This window comes from Terrapene carolina, unplaced genomic scaffold (genome assembly GCF_002925995.2).
Source record: "Terrapene carolina triunguis isolate 2854851 unplaced genomic scaffold, T_m_triunguis-2.0 Scaffold641, whole genome shotgun sequence".
In the NCBI taxonomy this organism is placed as follows: domain Eukaryota; kingdom Metazoa; phylum Chordata; order Testudines; family Emydidae; genus Terrapene; species Terrapene triunguis.
The window spans coordinates 374739-383742 of record NW_020664992.1 but is presented as its reverse complement, the minus strand read 5'-3'; the positions used below and the strand labels follow the sequence as shown (position 1 = coordinate 383742).

At 51.6% G+C, this 9004-nt stretch overlaps 1 protein-coding gene across 1 annotated transcript in view; it reads left to right on the top strand.

Annotated features, from left to right (window-relative positions):
• Positions 1 to 3415: 3415 nt before the first annotated feature.
• Positions 3416 to 9004, top strand: part of IKZF4 (IKAROS family zinc finger 4) — a 50488-nt gene continuing 44899 nt past the window's right edge. Inside the window, exon 1 of the mRNA XM_026659591.2 lies at positions 3416 to 3450. The gene's annotated coding sequence lies outside the window, so the exon portion shown is untranslated. The remainder of the gene's footprint in view (positions 3451 to 9004) is intronic.

The window sequence follows — 9004 nt, the reverse complement described above, 5'->3', positions numbered from 1 at the left end:
CGGCTTGGCGCCCACCCGCCCAGGAAGGGGAAGGACACAAGGGCACGCTTGGTGAGTCTGGTTTAGAAGGGGCGAGGGGTGGCAGAAGCCTGAGTGCACGGAGAGGGAGGGAACGTGGCATTCCCGCGCCTGGGGGCTTCTCCTCTCACAGGCAGAGCAGAGCGCCTTGGCTCAGGCCAGGAGGGGGGCGAGGGGCTGACGGCTCAGTGGGACCCAGGAATGCTGAGGCATGGGGGGGGTGGGGGGGGTCAGGCCGTGCCACCAGCTGGTATTGCCTGGGTTTGTCTGACTGTGGGGGAATTCTCCCCTCAACAGAGAGCGTGTGATAGAGCCTCTGGGAGGCAGCAGGGCCTAGTGGAGAGAGCCTGCCCCCGTGTTTATGCAGCACCTGGCACAGCGAGGTCCAGTCGCAGTCGAGGCATCTAGATTCCCCTGTAACGCGAGTGGCAGGCGTAGCGGATCTGAGCCAACCTCCCTTGGAGTCAGCGGAACTCACTTCCACAGGCTTTAGATCGGGCCCGTAAACAACCACCCTAGAAACTGGGCTACTCAGCCTGGCCCTGGGCCAGTGACAGTGATTCGTGGCTAATGGATTCATTGGTATGTGCTGTGTGAGTGAGGGGTTCACAGGGCATTTAAATCAAAGGGCGGGGAGCTAGACCTGAGACTGTTGCCTATTTGAATAATCAGGGGAGGCCGGGAGCCGTGGAAAGCTGCTCTGCAGCGGGAAGATGTGCCACCACTGCAGTCTTTCCATGGGCCTGTTAATAAAAGAATGTTACTTTCCTTCTCTAGCATTTATTCAGCTGCTAGCACTTTCTAGCCTCTCTACCTGCCATTGAAATGCAGCCACCTCTGGGGTGGAACGTGGCAGCTGTAGAACAGCCCATGACAAGGCTGCAATGATTCCAGGTGGGGAAATGAAGAGGAACATTGTACACCATTGAAACGACAAAAGGAAACAGACTATAATGATCCGGGCCAGGGCACTGAGGCGAATACAGACTGTGTCCTGGGGTCTTTGTCATCTATCTCTGGTGCACTGATCCTCAAAGTGCCTAACTCCCATTGACATCAGCCAGCACTGCCCATCTGCCCTCATTGGATTTCAACGGGAATTAGGTGCCTAAATGCCTGAGGATCCAGCCCTCAGTGCTAGCTCCAAGGGAAGACTGCCACCTACCGAGTCACCAACGCACTTCAAGTGATGAAGGGCCCAGGTTGCTTAGGGAGAAATGCAGATGAGCCCGGCTACCTAGGAATCAGACCTGACCCCCGGGGTAACTGACACAGCATCATTCACCAAGAACACAGCGCTCACTGTGGAAATAGCAGGGGCCTTAAAATAACATGATGTAGGCAACAGAGGGTCCCCTTTATGGCACATACGTCAAAACTTCAGATTTCATGCAGCGAGCCAGCGAAGGTTTGAAGTGGCTCGTGTCTGCATCAAAGGGAAATTCTAGGAGCAAAAGGTCATTTGACTCTGAGTCAGCTCTGAGGCTCTGCGCCATTTGCATATTGGATAAAACGATTTAATTAGCTAATTTGGTCAAAAATTCCCAACTCCAAAGAGATCGGAATTAGTGTCTGCAGGGAATTGATTGTGTCCTTCAGACGGTGCCTCGGGCTTCAAAGGGAATTTCAGATTGGGCCTGACCAGGCAGGGCCTAAAGAGGGGGAGAAGCAGCGAGAGGAAGCGGCACAGGGATAGCCGCGGTTTGAGCTTTGGCAAGAGTAACTCCGTTCTGACGATGATCATTACATATAATTGTAGTGCAGTAAAAGCCCCCGTTGTGGCCCCCCTGCGTGAGGTGCTGTACACACACACAACAAAAGACCTGACAGTCTATGCAGCGTAAGCAGGGGTAGCTCCCAATTGAAGCCTGAAATTGCACCGGCTTGTGGCAGGAGCGAATCTGGCCCATCATCCATATTTCTTGCCTTTATTTTCTATAATGAAATGAATTCTGCTAAGCGCAGGTCAGGAATAACCCTACCCTCAGGATGGGATTTTTGCAGCCAAATGTTCAAAAATGGCCACTGCTTTTGGGAACCCAACATGAGCCCCCCCCCCGGGGCCTGATTTTCAGAGGTGCTGAGTATCTACAGCTCCCGTTGACGTCAGGCAGCTTGGCTCTTTTAAAGGGCCAAAATGAAATCGACTCTGGTCCCAACCCTGGAGTGAGCTGTGTGCCAGCCGAACCCCGTGTAAAAGCAGAGCTCCTTGGTGGATTGGCAAGTCCTCCGGTTGTTTTGGGTCCTGTACTAAAAAGACAAGACAGCTAGCAACACCTCCTAGAAACAGGTGGGGAGTACAGGAAAGGCCTGGTGCCCCAGGGAGGCCAGGAGAGGCTGCAGAAGTGGGCTGTAGCCCACGAAAGCTTATGCTCTAATAAATTTGTTAGTCTCTAAGGTGCCACAGGTACTCCTGTTCTTTTTGCGGATACAGACTAACACGGCTGCTCCTCTGAAACCTGGGAATAGACAGGGACACACCCAGTTTGCTGGTAATGCACATGTAATTCCTTCAGGCGAATGAATCAGTTATGCTCTGATGAGTCATGCATGTTATGTCAGCCCCAGGCCAGGCTGCTTTGGGAACTCTTGGCACTGGGCTGTGGTCCAGGCGCTGGATGTCTCGGGATCGATTCTCGGTCTGTGAGTTAGGGGGGTGAACGCTACCGAACACGTGATTGGTGACTTGTGACGGTTGCTGCCAAGCTGCTGTCCGGTTAGTGGCCGAGGGTTAGGGTGGTGTGATTATCAGCTGATGATCGATTATCAATCAGACGATGATCGATCGATTGGATCAGCCGTCCCTTTGCAGGTCATTTGGCAATCAAAATAAAGAGTGAAAAGTTCGCTGAGGGGGAGTTAATTCAGGATCGATCATCGCCAATATCGCGGATCGATCATTGTGAATCGATTATCTCCCACGCCCTCCGCCCCGCCCTGCCGCCAGCTGTAGCCGGCGGGGCCAGCCCTGCCCATCGATGCTCTCGACGCTGGGCTGCTCCCCCAATCGATGCTCTCGGCTGCTCCTGCGGCAACCTGGCTATCGATGCGCTTCGCCGCTGCCCGGGGCTTCTCCCTGGCTCGATGCTCTCGGCACTTTCCCGCTTCCCTGGCTCCCCTCGGAACGAGGGCTTAGCGCCTAGCGGCTCCCTGCTCGCTCGATTCATTCGGCGCTCGGCTGCTGCCAACGCCCCCCCCCGGAACGATGCTCTCGGTTGCTCCCTGCCAGCTCGATGCGCTCGGCGCGCGGTTGCCCCCGCCTGTCTCCTGGCAGTGGGACCGGAAGTGGCTCGGGGAGGGGAGGGGGGCCCGGTCCCTCCTCAGGTGAAGCCGCCGCCGATGGAGCCGCCGCTGCGGAGCCGCTGAGCCCCCCAGTCCCCACCCCCCAGCGGCCGGGCCGGGGGGCCCCTCCCCCGCAGCCCCTCCCCTCAGGTGAGAAGGGGGAGGGGCAGCTCGGCCGGGGGGTGGGGGTCCTGGAGGGGATGGGGGGGCCGGGGGGAGGGGTGGTGTTGGGGGGTCTGTGGGGAGGGGTTGGGCGGAGGGGTGGTGATGGAGGGGGGGCTGTGGGGAGGGGATAGAGGGGGAGGGGTTGGGCTGGGGGGCTGTGGGGAGGTGGGGGGGGCTGGAAGGGTTCATAGACTCATAGACTAGCAGGGTGGGAAGGGACCTCAGGAGGTATCTAGTCCAACCCCCCGCTCAGAGCAGGACCAACCCCAACTAAATCATCCCAGCCAGGGCTTTGTCAAGCCTGACCTTAAACACCTCTAAGGAAGGAGATTCCACCACATCCCTAGGGAACCCATTCCAGTGCTTCACCAGCCTCCTAGTGAAATAGTGTTTCCTAATATCCAACCTAGACCTCCCCCACTGCAACTTGAGACCATTGCTCCTTGTTCTGTCATCTGCCACCACTGAGAACAGCCGAGTTCCATCCTCTTTGGAACCCCCTTTTCAGGTAGTTGAAAGCAGCTATCAAATCCCCCCTCATTCTTCTCTTCTGCAGATTAAATAACCCCAGTTCCCTCAGCCTCTCCTCGTAAGTGATGTCCTCCAGCCCCCTAATCATTTTCGTTGCCCTCCGCTGGACTCTCTCCAATTTGTCCACATCCTTCTTGTAGTGTGGGGCCCAAAACTGGACACAGTACTCCAGATTAGGCCTCACCAATGTCGACTAGAGGGGAAGGATCACGTCCCTCGATCTGCTGGCAATGCTCCTACTTATACAGCCCAAAATGCCGTTAGCCTTCTTGGCAACAAGGGCACACTGTCGACTCATATCCAGCTTCTCATCCACGGTAACCCGTAGGTCCTTTTCTGCAGAACTGCTTCCTAGCCGCTCGGTCCCTAGTCTGTAACAGTGCATGGGATTCTTCCATCCTAAGTGCAGGACTCTGCACTTGTCCTTGTTGAACTTCATCAGGTTTCTTTTGGCCCAATCCTCTAATTTGTCTAGGTTCCTCTGTATCCTATCCCTACCCTCCAGTGTATCTACCACTCCTCCCAGTTTAGTGTCATCTGCAAACTTGCAGAGGGTGCAGTCCACGCCATCCTCCAGATCACTAATGAAGATATTGAACAAAACCAGCCCCAGGACCGACCCTTGGGGCACTCCGCTTGATACCGGCTGCCAACTAGACATGGAGCCATTGATCACTATGACTATGGTTGGGGGCGGGGGCAGCTGTCCAGGAGTGGGGAGGGGGCTAAGGGAGGCGTCTGGGGCGGGTGGGGGAGGCAAGGTGGGTACAGAGGCATCTCTCTGGGAGGGAGGGGATGGCTGAGAGGAGAAGGCCGGGGTAATGGGGTGCAGCTGGCTGAGGCTGGAGGGCTGATAGGGGAACTATTGGGAATGGGGGGAGAATTGGGGAGTGTTTCCCTGCTGCTCAAGAGTCCCAGACTTCCTTTTTGAAGCCCCTTTTCTTCATGCTTTGGGGGGGGGGCACTGGCGTGAGAGGGGATAGACTGGGGGGGACATACCTGCATCCTTCTATTTTCCCTTCTCGGTTCCCTTCCATATACTGCCCTGCAAGCTTGGTAGCTTTAGGGAACTGGGGTGGGGAGAGGTACACCCTTCCCTCCACAGGGATCGTCGCCTCCTAGGGTTTTACTTGTAGTTACTTTTGGAAAAGAGGAAAGAAACACTCTCTGATTCCCCCCACCATCACTTCCAGCCTGTTACCCTTCTCCCTTTACTTTGGCCACTCCCAGCTCTCGAATGGTCCTGTAGTTTGACATGATATTCCTCTATAAGCAAAAATAAACGTAACCTGACTGTTTTGGTGGCACGTGGTGGCACCAGGCACCCTGTGGGGGTGTGGGAAGAGTGAAGGGTTTCACATGTTTAGAAATGCAACTACATTTCTTATTTCTAGTCCTTCAGGGACAGTGAATCTTGTTGGATTTCCATAAAATTGCTTTGCTTCCCTGCTTCAGTCCAGTGTCTGGTAGGTTGATTTGTCTGATCATCTTACATTCTTGGAGGTATTCCTTTTCGGTTGCTTAAAGTAACTTACCCTTTTCCTAGCCTGGCTGATGCAGCTGTGTGCACATTGTATTACTTACTGCTGGCGTGATGGTGCACGTGCACAAGGTGGCAGAGTTAAGGTTAAGGCTGCTGTTGGATAATACTTAGCACTTTTCATCTGAGAAGTGTGAAACTGTCAGGTTGGTGTCTGGCTTAGATGATGATTTCCTTGCTCAGCTTTATCTCTGCACTAACAGTTCCATTTGTTGGGGTATTTGGAAGATTGACTCATAATCTTGAACGTCTTTACCTGCGTCAGACCCCTCTGAAGGGGGGAAGTGCTGCTATCCTCATTTTACAGATGGGGAGCTGAGCCACAAGAGGCTAAGTGACTTGAGCAAGGTCATTCAAGAAGTCAGTGGTGGAGCAGGGAATTGAACCCGGGTGTCCCACGTCCCAGGCTAGCACCTGTGATTACTTTATTTGTATTACCATAGTGCGTAGGAGTCCTAGTCATGGACCAGGCTCCACTGTGCTCAGCGCTGTACAGACCTAGCCAGTGGACCATCCTGTCTTTATCACCCGAAGTTCGGTACCTCAGGAGGAGCAGGATGTATTGTGCAGAGTGCCATCTGCTGAATGATACCTGACCACTTGATGTATGTTGTTCGCCTCATAACTGAAGATGACTTAGATCCAAACAAAATCTAAATTTCCTTCCCACATGAGGAGTATTGCCTCACTACAGCACACAAAAACCCTCCACAAAAGCATTCCTCACTGGGACAAGGCATCGTCCATAGGCGCCATTGAGAAATTTGGGGGCCTGGTATGACATGTTCACTATGGCCCCACCCACTCCCATTTCACTTTATTTATGCAGAGGTGACAGATGTTTTGCGGGGCGGCCCTGAGCTCAGGGCCCCAGTACAATTGCCCCTCATCAGCCCTGGTTGTCCATGCAGTCCGTGTGATTTCCACAGAGGCTAGGCTCGGGTTCTCCAGCAATCGCAGAGGAGGGCTGTATTAATTCTTTTCTATCCACATGCAGTACCACAGCATAGATAGGGGCCATGGAGACTTAAGGAAGAAGGATCCAAATTTCCTAGCATGGCAGGGGTAAGGCGCATGAAGACACAGCAGCGGCAGCCTTGCGGCGAGACGTTCTTGGACCACAAGCTGTTGTTGGCAGCTTGAGGATAAACGTAGCTGCCTCGGCTATGTACTCCTCTGTCTGGTTCTGTGGCTCTTGATGTTGAATCTGAACTCTCGAGTGAGCTTACCAGACTTAGAGGTGGCCTGTCCTGGGACCTGTGCGCTAGAAGAAATAATATTTCTTATCTGTGGTTCAGCCGCCCCCGAGGGAGGGATGGTCTTGTGACCAAAGCACAGGGCAGGAGTCGCATGCTATGTTCCTAGCTCTGCCACTGACTCAGCGTGTGCCCTTTGGCAAGTCATATAATGTCCCCGTGCCTCAGTTTCCCTATTAGTAAGGTTGGGGTAATATCTTGAGGAAGGTTAAGAAAATGTAACGCTTTAATCATAATGTTTGTAAAGTGTCTCAAGGTCCTTAGATAAGCGGTACTGTGTTAGTGCAGGGAGCAGTCCATTCCTCATGCCCTGAGTCTGCTCCTCTGAAACAGTAAGTTTGGTGTACAGAAATGCCAAAGGCAATGTTATCTAGACAAAGCTTTGGGGTGTGTTCAGACTAGGAATCAAGGTGTGTTCTTACCACATGTTCAAGTCCTAAAGACAAGGCAGTCTGTAGTTTTCATGTGTGTTAGCAGGCTGAGGGTACATGCTTGGAAACTAGAATGCCTTGTTAGCTAGCCCATGGTACGATCACTCCCCTTTTTGCTTGGGGAAGACCAGGGCATGGTCATTGCTGAGTTGTTGATCAAGGCTGCAGAGGTATCGGGAGGAGAAGGGTAAGTATTGTCCTCACTTAGAACTTGTGCATGTAGCGAGAGACCCAGCGCAGACGGGATAATGATTTTGAGCTTTGTCTTAGCTTTCACTTTCAGGGACGCCATGCAACCTCAGAGACCTCAGTTAGTCATGCCCCCCAGCTTGCAAAGGCTGAGTTTGGAGACCTAGCGAAAGTGTCATTGTTTAGCCAATAGGGCTACTGTGGGAGGCAGTTTGGCCTAGTAGTTAACTTGATTCCCCAAAAGCCTTAATTCCTTTGGGGAATTTATACAGCAGGAGCTTGTACGCTGGTAACGGAATTATAGGACCACAGATATTAGGTTTTGGTCTCCCATCCTGTGAGATGGAGATGGGGTTATCTGAGGTCACCAAAGGAGGAAGAGGGAGAAAATGCCAGTGGGAGAAGAGAGCGCGTGAGGATTATTTATTCTGTTTGCAGTGGATCAGTTCAGTTGAAAGTTTGTGTGCGTCTGGCATCGGTACAGTTAATGTTAGTCAAGTACATTGTGTTTCTATACTGCCTCATGTTGGATCTCAAAATATTGGTGTTCAAAAGTGCAGTACGCCTTTATTTGTAAAGGTCGCTGTCACTCTAGGGTGGTGGGTGGGAGTGGGACTGACTTTCCATTTGTCTGTGAATCCGTCTAGGCAAATGCTGAGGAGGTCGGGTTTTCCTTCATTCCCTTAGAAAGAAAAGAAGCTTCTTGCATTTCATGCTGCCTCTTGTAGTTTTCAGCATAGCAGCCCATGATTATGGTTATTATTTATTCAAATTGTGGTAGTGCCCAGAGAGCTCAACAAGGACCTAGATGCTGTACAAAAACACGGTAAGAGACGGTCCTTCTTTTTATGCTTTGAATTCAAACTTTGTTTTAAAAGTTTTTTAATTTTAGTGTTTAAGAGCAGTAGTTGAGCTTACTATTTTATTACACCTCCATCAATGGCCTTTTAAATAAAAAATATATTGCTGCCTGGGAAATTTACACATAGGCCTCCTATTAGCATTATTAGAAAGTTACATCTCTGGGAGACTCTTTCCAATGATATAATCCTTTAAAAAAAAAAAAAAAAAAAGGCACCTTTGCTTAGTTCTTGTAACAGTTCATATTTGATATAAAGCCACTCGGTTGGACCTAATTTTGGGTGTTGCCCAGAGGAAATGGATTCAGATCTCTAAAGTGGTTTATTGTATCCCTTGCAACCCCCCACCCTGATTTTCAAGCATTATCTTTATAGAAAGGACAGAATTTTTACTCCTATTTACGCAGCCTTTAGAATAAGGGACTCTAGCACGGGAGTTATTTAAGAGCTGCTTGGTGTTAAGTGTACTTGTCCACTGATGTTCTTAGAGGGAAAAATATCCAACTTATCCTTAGCATGCTGCTAAGTGTAATAAAATGGTGGTCATGATGAGTTGACCAGAGCAGTAAAGGGGACCTGTTTATTAGGATAAGTCCCTACTACAAAGGGATCTCACTAAACTGGGTGACTGGCCGATGAAATTCAATGCTGATAAGTGCAAAGTAATCAGGGCCGGCTCCAGGCACCAGCTTCTCAAGCAGGTGCTTGGGGCGGCCGCTCGGGAGAGGGGCG